General features: G+C 39.6%; 1 pseudogene; it reads right to left on the bottom strand.

The window, feature by feature from the left end:
* Positions 1 to 8,940, bottom strand: part of LOC138719112 (chloride channel protein C-like) — an 82,000-nt pseudogene extending 73,060 nt beyond the window's left edge.
* Between the last annotated feature and the right edge of the window lie 8,749 nt (positions 8,941 to 17,689).

The raw sequence follows: 17,689 nt of genomic DNA, 5'->3' as shown, positions 1-17,689 counted from the left end.
GTAGAACAATTTAAATTATTGCAGTGTGTTGCCAGGCAGCACTTCAAACTACTCTTAAATGAGGGGGGAGAGGGAAATCCAGACCTTTAGTGAAATTAAAAATCTGGTTATTCTATAATATTGGAAGACTTTTCTGCAATACTTAAATTAGGGGCCTTAACAGATCTCTTGGAGGCTTTTAGCAACTTATGTGTGTTTATGTTTAATAAAAACAGTGGAGAGTTCCAGCTACATTAAATTAAACTAGCTCTTAATTCATATGTTTTGAAAAGGCATCATGTTAATACTGTGCTGATTTTGATTTTCTTCATGAAATATGGTTCAATTCTTGGGCTCATGCATCAATGTTACCAATCTAGCACAAAGGGAAAAAAAAATAAAATCACATCTGCAGTCTCTGAGCTCCTGGAGACAAACGTCTGAAAGCAAAGAAAATAAAAGAAACCTAAAGGAAGGGCTAAATCTTGGTAATCATTGTCTGGAACATTTGCGGTTGCCTCTGACTAACTATGTGCTCCTGGTTTTGAATATCTGAGTCATCTCCTAGGATGCTGCACCTCTGTGCAAATAAATAAATATAAACCCACAGAGCAGCAGAAAGCATGAAGGGGTGGTGAGAGGGAAGAGAGGTTTGATCAGGCTACTGAAGAGGAAGAGAACAAACCTCAAGGATGAGTACTTTCCTAGACTAGAAAGCATCAGGCATAAAGGAACAAATAGTCCAACAAATTTTCTATATCATACTAGCAGAGATCAATTTTACCATCTCTACTTAAGGTACAGTTTAGTAATGGTAATAAAAGCAGCATGATTCTCCTCTAAATGATGAAAAAAGGAAATGATGTCACTTATCAAAACAGAGAAGCCCAAAGTTTGGCCCATAGTCCACACTAAATTTGGCTGTATTTCAACATAGTAAATTTTAAGAACCACTCTCACCTACACAGCATAACTGGGCAACCCTCTTCTCCCCTTCTCAAAAGGTCCCAGACAACAATAGGGTGATGGGATTATCTTTGTATACAGCAAGGGTGAATAAAAACATTATCCTTCATAAGGACGATGAAGCCCACTACTGCCTATCTAGAAACAGAATATTACACTACCATATGAATAACAAGCAGCTCCAACTTGACTTGCAATCTCTCATCCGCAGAGCCTACAAAGTGGTGCCTGGTTTCTGTGGCTGTTCTTAGCTGGCACCAGCCCCTGCTGTGTTTATAAGCTGGAAACATGGACCTCGAGGGCCTGGCTGTCCATCACCACGTATCTTACACTGCCACTTGCAGCACTTGCACAGGTGGCTGTAAAAATGTCACCTCTTTTGTGCAAAGCCACTTGAGACTGGCTTTATTTTTCTTCAGACTTGGCACAGGTAAAAGCCATTATGCAAGATGTAAAGCAGCTGTGGGACAGGTTTCTTTCAGAAACAAACTGACTGCAGTTGTCCAGGAAAACGCTTCCTGAGCTTCACAAGGAATTGTACTAGGGAAGAGAGCCAGTATTTTTTTATATTTGTGTCAGAAACAGTGTGACCAGAAGGACCAAGGAAGTGATTGTCCCCCCGTACTCAGCATTGGTGGGGCTGCACTTGGAATACTGTGTTCAGTTTTGAGCCCCTCACTACAAGCCAGGCACTGAGGTGCTGCAGCGTGTCCAGAGAGGGGCAAAGCAGCTGCTGAAGGTTTTGGAACACAGATCTCATGAGGAACAACCAAGGAAACTGGGGCTGTTTAGTCTGGATAAAAGGAGGCTGAAGGGAGACACCTTATTGCTCTCTACAGCTACCTGAAAGGAGGTTGTAACATGGTGGCTGTTGGTCTCTTCTCCCACAAAATGAAACAAGAGACAGGACAAGAGGAAATAGACTCAAGTTGCACTAGGGTAGGTTTAGGTTGGATATTAGGAAAAATCACTTCACTAAAAGGATTATCAGGCATTGGAAGAGGCTCTCCAGGGAAGTGGCTGAGCCACCACCTCTAGAGGTATTTAAAAGATGTGTAGATGTGATGCTTAGGGTGAACCTGGCAGTATTAAGTTTACAGTTAGACGTAATGATATTAAAGGTATTTCCAATCTAAATGATTTTATGATTCTGTGATTTAAGTCCCACAAAAATGTTTTTCTTCATTGCATGGCATGAATAGTTGTGCTAATGCAAAGGACAGGACAGCAGAGGTGAGAAGAGCTCCCAATGCAGCGTATTTTTTAAGCCTCCCCCATCACATATCAAACCCATATCCTCAGCCCAACAGCTTTAACTTTTGTCTGCTATTTCTTACCCCAAATGGATCATGGGACCCTCTGGCCCACAGAAGACCCCAGAGGCTGCAGCCAGCACACCAGAAACAAATGCCCCTAACAAGGTCTTGATGTTGAAAAGATGTTGAATAGAAGTGCCATTTAAATATCAAACAATTCCTGACAAGCCAGATTGTGAACCTGCTGGGCAAAAGAACTGCAAAGGGAAACAAAACAAAACAAAAAAAAAAAAGAGAGAGAGAGAGACAGAGTCAAGAACCATTAGATGTCGATGTGTTAGATGCATCTATGGACACTGGACACAGTTTTCAAGTCCAACATCACCTTGATCTGTTCACTAATAAACCTTCCCAGAATTAAAAGATGACACAGAAACATATATAACCTCTGGCTACACTCAAAAATTCAAGCTCCCAACAGTGCTGCTATATGTGTACTGAGAGAAGAAAACAACTGACAAGTGCCCCTGCCCCAGCCCCTTGCTATCCTCCCTGATGCCTGAAGCCAACCAGCCTCATCTTGCATCAGCTGTCTGTGGGGCAGGACGTACATATGAACTTCCACCATTTGTCCAGTCAGTTCCTTTAAGACAGATTAAAACTAGTCAGTTATTACCCATATAACAGCAAACTCCCTTTTCCTAATGTTGCTGGATTTAGGAGAAGTTCAGTAAAACTTTCACTCTTTCCCTCACTTATGCTGTTAATTGCTTGTCTATAATTAAATTGGACACAGCAGAGCAATAAATGACGGGAGGGCTCGATGTTTTAGTCTTGCAGCCTTGTAAAAGTACTGATCTGAGCTGCAAGCAATACCCACATAGCACAGCTAAAAGAACAATCTAAATCCAACAGCCCCTTCTACACAAGCTGATGGGTTTTGGCTTAGGCCCCTTCCAAACAACCAGTTTTCACAAGTTACACCAGCTGCTGCTTGTATTTATTTTATAAACACCACATGCTAAGTGTAAATTGCATTGCCACCACCACTGATTTCACCCCAGACACTTTTATACAAGTTATGGGCAGTGAAATCCAGCTGAAGACCAAGAGACTTCTCCAATGGGTTCTATAATAGACAGGAGTTTTTAAATAAATACTGAATTAAACAGTATTTGGAAGAGCAAGGGATTTGGTTGATCAGAGCACTATAGGCTCGTCACATAAGAGCCATAACACTTACCAACACTGAGCCTGAAGAGAGAACCACCGTGGCCAGCCCAGACCCAAGCACACACAGCCAGGTCATGCGGAGGTTGCCATCCTGTGCGGTTGACAAATAGATTATTGCACTGCCACCCATAGATCAAGTCCTGATTTTCAGTGATCTTTTGGCCCACAGATCTCTGCAGGCGGAAGGCATACTGTAGGGAAAAAAACAGAACAAGCAGTGCAGGCTCATTAGAAGGACAGGAGTGAGAAGGAGTAAGGTTAATACTGACTTTCTCAGGCAAGACACGCATGTTCCAAGATCTTTTGCCCATCTCTAAAAGCACTATAAATGATATGTTGTTACTGATCAAGGTCCTTTTCAGGTCAGAAGCAGAGTTAAAGGATCTTAAGAACACACACAGGAACACTAAATGGTGTCTTCAGGAGACATTTAGCCTCAATGGCTAAGTTTTACATTAGTAATTTTTTCAATGAATTTGCAGCTATTATTAAAAGACAGAAGGCTCTTTCCTGCTTTATTCTAACCAAAAGGATCTCTCTCATACTAGGCCTTCTCACATCTAAAAGACATGTTTTAGTTCCCTGGGTTTCTGGTTTGTTTGTTTGCGCCTGGGCTGACCGCAGCCATGCTGTCTCCAGAGCTCCTCAGCTCCCACATAATTTGCCGCCTGCCGCTGTGCTCAGCTGTGATTCATTGTGTGCACGGGTCAAACACACCCCTTGCCCTCCTGAGGTCCAGTGTTGCAGCCAGACACCACAGCCTTCCCGGCAGCGCGTCCCATCGAGGCTTTCGTAAATGCAGTGTGCAGCACAGTGGAACAGCAAAGCAAAAGGCATGAAAGCGAATTTTGCTCATTCGCAGCTGAAGGAACTATTTAGATGGGAAAGTACAAACATGTAATTCCTGTCAGAGCTGGTGAGAGCTTACCTGTTATCCTTCTGTATTTAACAAAACAGGACTAATTTTATAATACAGTAGGACCAACAGTGTGTATAACAATTGTTGTATTGCCCTGGAGTCAAGCTGTTCTTTTTTTTCTGTATTTATACTCTAGAGTACATGTATATACATACATGTATGCATGTGTATTCATCCACTGTTTATATATTTTACAGACATTCACATAGTTTGTTTATGAAAAAAAAATCAAGGGGAATAATACACATGCTTTCCTCACAGAAAATGTAATAGTTAATTTCTTCAGTACATCCCTCTGATATATTCTGTGTACCACAGAATAAGTCTTCCCCTATATTTCTGTGCAGTGATAGAAGTCTGTCCTTCAGCAGCTGGCAGCATAATTCCAATATCTTAATTTCACAGAACAGTGGAGGACACATCCATGTCTCCCTTGTACTGGAGAGCCCAGAGCTGGACACAGCACTCCTGAACGGAGGGGAAGGACCACTTCTCTTGACCGGCTGGCAACAACACTCCTAATTCAGTCGCAGAGTCCCTTGGCTGAAAGGCAACACAAACACCTGGTCTATCAAGAACTGCTTCCTTCCAGTTTTGCTTTTCTTTGCAAGTTTGCTGATGGTGCTCTCTGTCCTATCATCCCAATCATTAGTGAAAATATCCAAGAGTGTCTGGCTCCAGACCCCTGGAGTACACCCATGGTGACCGGCCTCCAGCTGGACTTTGTGCCACTGATCATAATGCTGAGCTCAGCAGTTCTTGCCAGTTTTAAATCCATCTTACTGTCCATTTACGTTGCCCAGTAACGTAACCGATACATCATCAGTTTGGTTATGAGGATGTTATAAGAGATGGTTATCAAAGCCTCAATAAAGTCAAGATAAACATTCACTGCTCCCAGTCACCTCATTGTAGAAGGCTGTTACCTGCTGTAAATCCATGCTGACTGTGCCCAATCACCTTCTTGTCCTTATATGGTTAGAAATGGTTTCCAGGATTATTTGCTATACCACCTTCCCAGGGTCAAGGTGAGGTTGAGTAGCCTGTAGTTCCCTAGATGCTTCTCATCCTTCTTAAAAACAGAAGTGCCACTAGCTTCCTCTAGTCCTCAGGAACCTTTCCTCTACTGCTATGATCTTTCGAAGATAAATAAGAGTGGCCTCACAATGACAGCAGCCAGTTCTCTCAGAAAAAGCATTGAGTACCTTGGCCTTTTCAAAGTCTTTTGTCCCTTACCCAGTTCAACAACAACTCCATGTTTTTCCTAGTCTTCCTTTTGCTGTACATCTACCTGTAGACACATCTTTTCTTTCTTGTTGTTCTTCAATATCTCTTATCAGATTCAACTCCAGGTGCACCTTGGCTTTCTTAACCCCACTCCTGCACACTCAATGTTTTTTCTTCATCTCAGGGTCCTGCACACCACCATCCCACAGTCACTGCTGCCCCCAACCTTCACAACCCTGACTAGTCTTTCCTTGTCTGTAAGTATAAGATCCAGCAGAGCATGTCCCCTTATTGGTTTCTTAATCATTTATAAGGAAGTTGTTATCAAAGCACTCCAGAAACCTCACAGATTGCTAGTGCTGTGCTGTGTTGTCCTTCCAGCAGACACTGGAAAGATAGGGGGGGCAGTGACCACGTAACTTCTTCCAGTTGTCTGAAGACAACCTTGTCTAATTCTTCACAAGCCAATAGTCTGTAGCAGACACCCACATCACGCATGTTCATGTGCCCTCTAACTCTGATCCACAAGCTCTCCACTGACTCTCATCTGTCCCAAGACAGAGCTCTGTCCATTCACTATGCCTCTCACAAAAAGGAGCAGCTGATCCTCCTAACCATCTTGTTCTGTCCTTCCTATAAACTCTGTATCCACCCACTCCACTGCTCCAGCAGTATTGGCTATCCCACCATATTTGTACAGACAAGGAGCTTATCTGCCATGCTACAGTGTCAGTGAGAGGCCCCAGCCCCAGCCCCCAGCCCTAACCCTGCACAGATGCACCCTCTCTCAGGAGCAAGCTCTGGGTTGTGGCCTCTGCTAAGCCAGGGTGACTTCACTTTCTCCCCTGGCTGCCGAGGACCATCTTGGGCAGCTCCCTGCTACCATTGCTGAGCACAGAAGTGGCATTGTCAGCCCAGACCTCTACCCACTTCTGCACAAATCGTTGTGCCTGCTGGCCACACACCCATGCTTGATGGTTATACAATTTCCCCCAGCACTGGCTGACAGGATACCTGACCCTGCCTGGTCAGGATTCAGCTGGAACAAAAGCTCAAAGCCCCTTTCTCACAAAAACCTCTTCAGTGTTCATATTACCTGCTATAGATATCACAAAACAGGTGAAAAATTCACTACTCGCTTCTCTTTCCAGACGAAAACACAGTCAGAGACATCTTAACATTTTACATTTTTTTTAGCCATTCAGTGATTCCACCACCATTCCAGTTAACACAGAGATGATGATACCCATTAAGGACAAATTAGTCCTTCCAGAATAATCTATGATAGCATTAGCAAAAGGTAGCTGTCACAGACATAGAAAGCAATAATATATCTGAAATCAAGTCCACATTGACTTCCATTGGACACCAAGATAAGCTAAAGTAGCACATGCTCTTCATATACAAGGAAGAAAAGGAAGACCACAATATTTTAAAGTCTTCATCAATCTCAAGCCGAGAACACCATCAGATATTATACTGCACTATAGTCTTAAGTTGTAACAAAGTACACCAAAGCATGACTACATGAAGCATCGCAGGGTATCTGATGTCCACACCTGCCTAGATAGGCAGCACTTAGGCAGTTAAAACTTTACAACGTGGATTTTCTAATAAACAAACACAGATGAGGTTACTCTGACTTCCTCTTGCTCACCTGCAGGTTATTTTCCACCAGATCCCATTTCAATATGATGAGAGAGTCAGTTATCTGATGAACCAAAAAATCCAGCATCCCAACTATTGTTCCAATTAGCCCCATCAGCAGCCATCCATCCCACTCTTTTCTAGAAATATGAAAAGACAGTCACCTATAGCACAGGCCTATTTGCCATGCTTCCTCTCACATACATACCAGTTTACTTGTTAGAGCATTTTTTATTTTTAACTATGACTGCATGAGCAAGAGGCTGGTTTTGCCAATATCTCTTTTGAAAGCGTACACTCAACAATACTCTACCTTTAGGTGAAAGCCATACCCATTTGGCTAAGGAACATGGTTGGAATTTTTTTTAAGTTTTGTTTTGTTTTTTTAATATATAGGCAGCAGTGCAATCTGCTGTCAGATGTTGATGCCATCTCAAACTTTTATGACTTCACAATTAATCATTCAGTAGAGCACTCATAACTCATTTCAAAGTAATTCCCCTTTCGTTCCACTGCAACTAATGCACTGAGCACTTATCATATAAATGTGCAAACCTTTACCTCTAGTTTCTGTCTCTCCTAAACTTATATTGCTAATAAGAATTGTACACAAAAAAAATATTTCTGGTTTATTGCTAGTATCATCTAGGAGTAGAGCACCCCTACTGAGTTTCAAACCCCATGTTTACTTCAGATTACACTAAAAAGCAACAAATTCCAAGAAAAGTCTCAATAAGAGAACATTCCCTCAAACCTCTGCAAAGTTTCTTCCTTTTAAGTTGTATACATTGAGTAGTTAATGAATTTATTTGTATACTCTACAATTTGCAAAGAGCGCAAGCATAAGCACTTTCAAAAAATGCTTTTAATCATAGTTGCTTGCCACTTTGATCTTTCTGTATTCTTTTGAAAGCATTTTCCTGTGTACAGAAACAATAAATAATGTTCTTTTAATTCCTTCTGCCGTCAGGCATCTTCTTGGATTGTCCAAATTACCCATATGATAGAGGCAACTAAACAGTACTTAAGTTTACCTGTAGTTTTTCTCTCGTAGCCATTCCTTATAAACTTGACTGTGTGAAGGCAAATAATCCAAACCCTCACAGGCTATCAGGTGTTCTCTGCCCTCCTTGCAGTGATAATATGCTAAACTGCTCTGCTGATGCTGCATTGCCTCCTAAAATCCTGAGAATTAATCAAATCAGGGCCATGATCTTCTGCCATTAACATCTCTTCTTCACCATTTTCCATGTGTTTCCATTTTTCCTATGGCAAAAAAGTGATGACATTACACTGGCCTCCAAGAGTCTTGCGATGCCAACAAGAATGGTGCGAGCCCAAGATCAGGATCCTTGAGATTGAAAAAGAAAGGAATGGAAAACCACACAAGGATGGACAAGCTGTGGCGCAGAGATTGGCTGGTTTGTGATTGGCCTTGGCTCGCTCTGGCTCTGCATAGGCCCGGCACAGACAAAGCAACAAAAACTTCTCTGAGCTGGAGCTCTCTGGTGAAGAAGTCACTCCAACAACAGACTGACCACTACAGCAACAGTACTGCACGAGCTCCTTGCTGACGGTTTAGAGGGCATGATGTTTAAGCTATAGGGGCTTTCCATGTTATAGAGAGAGGATCATTTGTTGTGCTTTGGGCTGTTCAAAGATCTTGATCCAGTAATCAAGTCTTTTATTTTAATTAAAATAAAACAAAATCTAGGTCACAGTGACATTCGGTTAAACCCTGAATTCTCAGTATTATATAGCGACCCTAAAAAAGCTTATTCTCTGCTACTATTTCCTTTGAATTTACACGTCAAATTTCTTTTTAGATTGATAAAAAACATTTGTTAGACTGCCAAACTCACTACAGCTTTGGATACTTACCCAGGGAGTTGGCAAGCTGGCAGTTCAATAAAAGCAGTGAAAGACTTGATGCATGAAAAATATTTACTGTAAAGAAAAACTGGTAACTTGCTGTGTGTTTTCCACCTCTACGACGTGTTTTTGGATATCAAAAACAGAGTAGAGAAAGATTTCAGCTTCTCTCCACTTATTGGCACATGGACCAATTTCAAAAGATCTCCTATCAAATAATGAGGAAATATAAATAGTTCCTGGTTGTCAGTTAGTAAGCACTAAATGGGAAGAGAGAGAAATATCTTCACGCAATCCACATAGAAATTACCTGAAATCAAGTCTTTGGACCTATGGTTTTCACAAGGCTGAAAGTTTCCTCATGGCCCACTACTCACACAATATTTCCCAGGCAGGGGATACCTTCAGATCAGGACACAGCAATGGCCTAAGTCTAATTTCTTATACCATGACTGTGGGGTTTTTGCCAGGTCAATCAGGCATTTCATTCTAGAGATTTCCAAAGTATTATGCAAATTCCAGACCTGGCAACCCTCAGTCTTAGAAGAAAGAAGGGTTAAAGAAGTGGTCTAGGTGGAAACCAAAGACTTCAGAAAGTAATTGTTGCTGGAAACTTTGTGTATGGCCACGAGGAACAGCAAATCATTAGAAAAGTCAGTGTTACTTTCCTTACAGATGTAAGGAAATAAATTTATCTTTGCCACCAACTCATCCCTACAGAAGTTATCTGACAAATACATGTTGTATATTCAATTAAATCACTCTAGTCAAAGGTGAATTGGGAAGGAATAGCGAGGTTCTGACTCTGATTTTGACCTGTTCTTATCTAAAAAGTGATAAGTGCTTTATTAAACACAGTAGCTCAGATCTCAGTTCTGCGTTTAACCACAAAAGATGTTTTGAGATTAGACCGCTAATCTATGCTTGTGCAGAAGTTGTGTTTAGTCTTATTCCAAGTTTAAAACGGAGCAAAGAAAAGCAGAGTCCAGATGAGAAAAACAGGTACCTGAGGAGAGCTCCTGATTGGCACCCTGCTGCTGCTTCATGTAGGGATGCCCAGTCTGAGGTCTCCATTTAGCCCATTTCTTTATTTCTAGAACATGGGAATTTGCATTATATAACCTTCTAGTTGTGTTAGATCAGACTAGTACATGTGAATAGATCGAGGTATTACAGAGATCACAACCCAATGGAAAATGCAAATCCACTTAATACAGAAAAAGAGGTGGGGGAGAATCCTTAAAACTAAAGCTACCTTTCTGTAGGAAGAGACTAAATTGCACCACTCACAGACAGCACAGACATACCTCATTCATGTCACTATTTGTTATATAAACAAGACAGCTGTTTTTCCTCAAAAAGGAATACTATTACCATCTGTAAGTGCACACCCCTGCACTTGCCTTTGCTGTCCCCACTTGCCAGAAGACCAAAGCTGACAACTCCTCTTCCATCAGACATGAATCCAGCTCAGCCTCTGTAGCTGTGGCTCAGCTGTGCTACAGATTCTCAGAGGCATCCATTCATGCATTCAAATTTTAAAAGAAAAAAATTGAGTAAGAATGGGTTTTCAGACTTTAACTCCTAATTAATTCTTTTCCCACCGACTCATCTATAGTTCACTTAAACCCACCTAATCCTTGCTTATCAGAAATACATTTCATGAACCTCTGAGCAGTGCACAAATGGCCAGGATCCAAAAGCTAGAATACAAAAAAAGCAGAAAGATAACTGAAACTGCAGGGAGGAACGGCTGCATCCCAGAAAGGCAGGAGTTGAGAAACTCTAGAGAAGAGAGACAAGGTCTTGCAAAATACTCACAAGGCATTCATTCATTATTTTACAGTGATAACTTGAAAAAATAATCCGCCTTAACACAGAACACTAGTTATTTTCAGAATACTCAGATGAAGGCAACAAATGGAGATTACAGTTGTAAAAGCATTTTCTATCAGAAAATCCTCTGTTAGAAATACATGCTGCTTAATTGCCCTGTCAGAATTTCACCCAAACCTAGGCATTTTGGCAGTCATTGTCAAATATGTTCACATACACGCACACCTCCCGGTGCCAAACATTGACTTTCGTCTTCTGCAAAATATTTTGGAGGGTGTATTATCAGTCCTATAATTCCGCAGGATTGCCCTGCTTTCTGCAACAAGTTTTCATCCCCAAACACCACATAAGAAACTCTCTGCTTCGGCTAGAGTTTCCATAGCTCAGATTTTGCCATTAATTAAGGCAAGCATAGCCAATGCTGAGAGAATACCTTCACAGTACTGGAACATAAAGTCTGTCCCCTGTCCACCTTGAGGAGAGCAGAGAATCCAGGCTACGTCCAGTTCCCAAGGTTTCCCCCTCATTTCTAACTCTGGCCCCTGCTTTTGCAAGGCTTTTGCTACCCTCCTTACAAGTGTTCTTACATCAGAGGGATCCCAGCCTAATTAGGAACTGCTGCTGTAAAGACAGGGACGGAAAGAAGTCTATATTCTATAGTCATCACTACAGAAAGCTAGTAGCTACATAATTGAGTAAATGTTTTAGGGATTCAAGTTATAGTTTCCTTAGCTGGGAGAGAGTTGTGAAGTATCAAAGTGGAGCATAAGCATGCTTTCAAGCTGCCAAGAGCCGATTTCGGAGTCACAGAGCTCCTTGTTCCCCTCTCAAGCAGCTTCCTTACAAACCTCAAGACTGCTCGCACAAGGGCAAGGGCAGGGTCAGGAGGGCAGGAAGACACCAGCATGGCTTTCCCTTCCTTGGTAAGCATAAGCAGGCTGAGCTAGGATGCCTCCAGTTAGGACATGGAAAGTAACTCCCTTGAAATTAGAAAGATCAGCAAAGGATCAGCCCACTGCCATCTGGTGATCTGCATTACAGGTGAAGTGTGGTGAACAGCAGAAATGCAGCTACCAGATCATTATCACCAGCTGGCTACTCCAGCACAAAGTTTTGAACTACCTCATCTAACTCCTCTCCCAAATAAGAGGGGAGAAAGAACAATAAATTTATTCACCTTTTATTTTATTTTGTAAATGTGAGAGTATATGCATGCACACATATGTATGTGTCCTTTATCCTTTAGAAGATCAGCATGGAATAATCCCAATCAATACTGTGAAAATACAAAATAAGTATTGCTAAACTGGAAGCCAAAGCAAATCAGAACTACCCTCCAAATAGAATTAACGATAGAGCGTGAATTTAATAGCAAAACATTTTGCCCCTTGTTTTTAAATAGTACAGACATAAATCAGATTCCAGCAACTACACATAAAAGGACCTATAAGAGAACCTCAGTTCTTGCTATGGTTGTACTAAACCACCCCTACCCAGGCACAAAGTACTGGTCACCCATGTATCCAGATGGCTGTACAATGTAATTTCAGCTGTGTAGTAGAAGAGTGTAAAACACCAAGCAAATACTTAGCTGGGACCCCAGTTATACGTAGAGAGAGACAGCATATTTTTTGAATAGCGTCAGGAGTTATATGTACTTCTATTAATTCCTTCCCTCTTCACTGCTTCCTTGTTTTCAGCTACAGGCTCATTAGTGCAGCGTATGCGATTCATGCATCTGCCAAGTAAAGCAGTGTACCATTTTTGCTAGCTTCTGTTTTAATAATAATTATCACACAAACATTAATTATCACAAATAATATAGAACTAAAAAAAACCCAAAATACAGTAAAGCTCTGGAGATGAGAGTTAACATTGTTACACTGAAAGAATAAGACAAAAATCGATAAACAAATTTGAAAGTAAGAGTATTTGAAATATGAGAAGAAATAAGTTGCTACTTTAAGGAAAACAAGCAGTTCAGGAGATATCATTTCTTTCTTTTAACAGCTTGACAACAAGGCAGTAGAATGCAGAGCTTCTGAAGCAGTACTCTGTATCTTCAGAGCGGGATGCTGTGAATAAAGACCATTACACTACTAACTGAGGTGACACTCAAAGATTTTAAATAATGAGCGTTTAATATGCAATCTGAACGACAGCTCAGGGAAGCAAATAATTATAGAGATCAAACAAGAATATAAAAACATGGCTAACTAGAAACATCATGGCTATACACTTCCATTTCACATCACTTCAGTACTTGAAAATCACAGCATTAAGGAATTAAAAGTATAGTACTAATTTAGCATGAGAATTTTTCTATAAATGCAACGGCCTGTATAGTTGATGCTGACTGTAAGGACATAGATGTTTTGAAGATATTCTGATAAGGCTGTAGCAAATCTAATATGTTGTTACAAGTTAGTTGTACCATTACAGACCATAAATATCCATGAATTTTGATACAGAAGAAAAAATGCACTTATGACAGGAAACAGTTTCAGAAAACACAAATCAAGATGACAGGAACCCTGAAACTGATTTCATGGCAGTTAGTTTAGAGATTTCTCAGGAGTGGATGGTCTCATAGATCAAAGTGCAACACACAATCCAGACATGAGAAATAATGCTCTCTCCTGAACCTGTAGTCCAGCAAACCACAAACACTGAAATAAACTGTTAGCCACAAAAGGCAGGGGTCAAGGCTGCTGGCAATTCACCTGACACTGTGACAAAAGCAAAGAGCTTTTAGCATAGACTTTTCTCATTTGTAGTACTTATTAACTACACACATACATTTAAACTTAAAACTGCCAATCACCGATCGCTCAGATTAACCTTTGACCTAAAGAGCCAACCACCAGCATCACACAATTCCACGCTTTTGGTTTCCACAGCTGCTTACAGCAGCAAGTTTTGCTTATCAAAACGTAAAAGAAATGGAGTCATCTCAACTTGTTGTACATCACCACAATGTTTTAACAATTTTATATCCGGGAATATCCCATCTCAAAGTGACAGATTAACAAAACTGGATTAAGTCCTGTCAGGCTGAATTTAAGGAGCTCCAAGTGCTTGTTCATCTACCAAAGTCATTCTGTGAGGCTCAACCCTCTCTTTCATATTAACCTAATTTTAATGACACTGGAAAGATCTGGTAGAAACACTCCCTTCTACATCATCATGACAACCTCACAGCTCTACTGTCTGAGCCGCTCTCATCCTAATTGTAACAGTTTCTATTCCTGTGACAACTGGGAAAAAAAAGCCAATTTTTCAGGGAAACACAGGTTTACCTCTACCAGATTTCTTCTTTTCTTAATAATTTTTAATCAGTAGAAACTGCACAGGGAAATCAAACCTTCCCCCTCCCGTCCTCATTTCTGCATGCTTAAAAATACCAACATTAATAATTCAAAATGAAAACAGCCAATGTGTTAAATCAGCATACCTACATATCTATAATAAACACCAGGGAGCAGAGTGGGAACAAGCACAAAGCAGCTGATGAAAATCTGCCTTGTTTATGTCTGTGTAGCCACTCCTTCAGTACTTCCAAATTAACAAATACACAGTATATTTTTTTTTTAAACTCAAACTGAATATTTTAAACATTATAAAACCATGTTTAGATTTTATCCATACTGCATATATTAAAAGCAAAAGGTTGGGATGCTTCTGTTAAGAAATGGTGAAGTCATAAATTAGGATAGAAAACATGCATTATATCATGAGATGCCAAGCACTGGTTATTTGTGCATTATCTCAATATGATCCATCATGTTATCCATACATATAATTTGGCACCAGTATAAATAATAAAAAGTTTTTTATATTTATTGCCACTTTAAAATGGTAAAGACTGAAAAAATCCATGGAAATGTTTGAACATGAAAATGCTACTTGAGAGTTTGTATATGACATATTTTATAGAACGGAATTCACTGTACATTCAATTACAACTGTTTAGCAATTGAGCTGAAGGTACACATCCAATTAGTTAAAAAAAAAAAAAACAAACTACCAAAAAACATGTTACAAATAGCACTAACAGTAAGATAACATTTAAAGTTGATATTTTAACCATTGAATGTAGTACCCATTCCCATGGAAGCAGAGATCAGCTAGTGAAATGTGTGGTTTTGTACTTTTTTAAAAGCAGCATAAGTAAGTTATTTCCATGCTTCCATAATCAGTTGAGTCTGCAACAGTAAAGGCATAACACATTGTTTAAGGGAATAACGCAATCAAGAAAACCCTCTCCCACAATTGCTTCATTTTGTAAACACAGATGCATTAACAAGCCTTAAAGTTGGGATGTTGGGTTTTTTTTAATTATGATAAAAGGAAGAATACAGGCAATTCATCCTCCCACACCTCTCCACTTCCAAGGCTTCACAAAAGTTCCGAACATATTTACAAAAAGTTATGAGAAACATTTTGTCCCACTGCTCCACTTCTATGTGAAATTTTACTTGCATAAAAGACCAACAGTAGTTTTAAAGTCACCTTTTTTGTTGCAGTAACACATACTCTAAATTGTTTAATACCAGCTTATTCCTCCTTCTCTAGCAATTGAGAATAGCCATCCAAGGGGCAATCTGGCTGACTACTCAAAAACTAGAGGTCAGAAGAAAAACACACAGTAGTCCCAACACCTTGCTTCTGCCACAGGATGATTACCAGGTGGCCTGCCAAACAAGCCTGCTGCGTCAGAAGATAGTGTAAAAGAACTGTAATAAATACTTTTAGGCCCTGAATTATTATCCCAAAAGCTACCAAAGAAGAAATAAATGTCCACAAACTAACACATGTAAGTAACCATATAAAACACAAATATTTGGCTAAATTACACAGTTTATTATTATTATTATAGCTTATAGGATGCACTAAAATTTTCCTTTAGGTATCCCCTATACATAACGAAACATTTGGAAGGAATGTGCATTATGCATTTATTTTGTAACAGCTGAGCATTCATTCCTGCCTGTCTTGCTGGGTGTCAAGTATTCTCAACTTACTTACAGGAAGATGAGCACAATCAAAGCAGTTGGTAAATGCACACCTTGCAACATTTTACGTACTTTATTATCAACAAGTAAGGCACGTTATTTGTAACATGGATATTTCCATAAGCTTTCTCATTACATTTTAAAGTTTATGAAGCCTGAATCACACCGTCTTTGGGTTTTTTCTTTGCTTCATAGTTAACTTATCCCTCTCTCCGCCAACTGAAACACAAGAACTTTGGCAATGCTCCAGAGCACAAAGCTAGTTAAATCTCGGTTGATGACCACTAACGTTACAGGAATTTTCAAATGCAATTTGAAAAAAAAAACCATTCTCAATAGAACTTGAGCACTTTGCCCCTCACACAACTGGCTTAAAATGTTGCTCTGCTTTGAAAGATCTACAAAGAGAGTTTTTGAGAAGAAAAAAACCCCCACACATTTGCTAACAAATTTGCAAATTCAAATCTTGACAGAAGAACATAGCACAAATTAAATACTTATGAGAAGAAAATTAAAACTCTGGCATCTAAGCAGGTTACCTAAGAGAAACAACAAGACATGAGAAAACAAATTACCAAGTAAACACTTGTTCAGACATCACCTGTAAAGCAGCATAACCTTTCCACAGGAGAGAAAGCAGCAGTGCTTCAAAATCTTCTTCCAGTAATAAGAATTTCAAGGAGGCTCTTGACTTCACGCAGTAGTCACAACATTTTAAAATGTCATAATTAATTTAATTAAGACTTGCTCCGCTATAAGGAAAATGGAAAACCAACACACTCAAATCACTGCAGGAATATTTTTAGTCATCCTTTATACTACATATCCTGGTGTCAAAGATCAGGTCAACTCCATCCACCACTTTTTTTTTTTTTCTTCTGCAAAATACATCTGCTTACAGCTGGAATATGCATATTTTCACAGCTACAAATGGTTAGAGTACAGACAAGGAGGACTAACTTGTGTAGTATCAACTTACACCACATAGCCAACAGAACAACCAGCCCTTTCTCATGCTCTATGAATAAGTCAGTCTCTTAATTTATATCACCAACTGTGTAATAGTTTGAGAATTTCTCATTCTCTCAGTAGTTTATGCTAAATTTTTCCAAAAAATTCACATCTCTGAACTGTACAGTTCCATTATTTTAATTGATTAATTTTAGATTAGCAGTGTCAGTGTAAGAAAAAAAGATTTAATGGCATCAAAAATTATTCAAACTAAACCAAGTAACAAAATGCTACAATGCACTCCAGCCAAACTGTCACAAATTATATGTTATGTAAGTACAGAAATGAGGTAGCTAGCAGCTATAAATCCACTAATTGTGGAAGTGTCTAATTAGTCTAGAAAGCATAAACTGACAAACACTAATTAAACCTTTCCATTAAAAAAGAACACCTATTTTATTGCTTTTAAAGATTCATTCTGTTTACATCAGAAATAGGCAAAGGCATATCAAAGATAGTTACCTGGCTGTTGATGGCTTTTAATTATATTCATTTTTTTCAAAAAAATCACTAAATAAAATTCTGAATGCAAACAGCTGAGACAATGTTACATGTTCTCACCAAAATGAACAAAGGCTTGCATTTTGGGGGCGGGAAGGAAAAGAAGGTATAATTTCCAAAAGGATAACATTAACTGCTTTCTTATGAAAAATCAGTAACAGAACAAAACAAACAAACAAACAAACAAAAAAAATCCATGTTCCCTCCAGACTAAAAGCATTTAAAAA

The sequence above is a fragment of the Phaenicophaeus curvirostris genome, chromosome 3, assembly GCF_032191515.1.
Source record: "Phaenicophaeus curvirostris isolate KB17595 chromosome 3, BPBGC_Pcur_1.0, whole genome shotgun sequence".
Classification (NCBI taxonomy): domain Eukaryota; kingdom Metazoa; phylum Chordata; class Aves; order Cuculiformes; family Cuculidae; genus Phaenicophaeus; species Phaenicophaeus curvirostris.
This window is presented reverse-complemented; position numbering and strand designations above follow the sequence as displayed.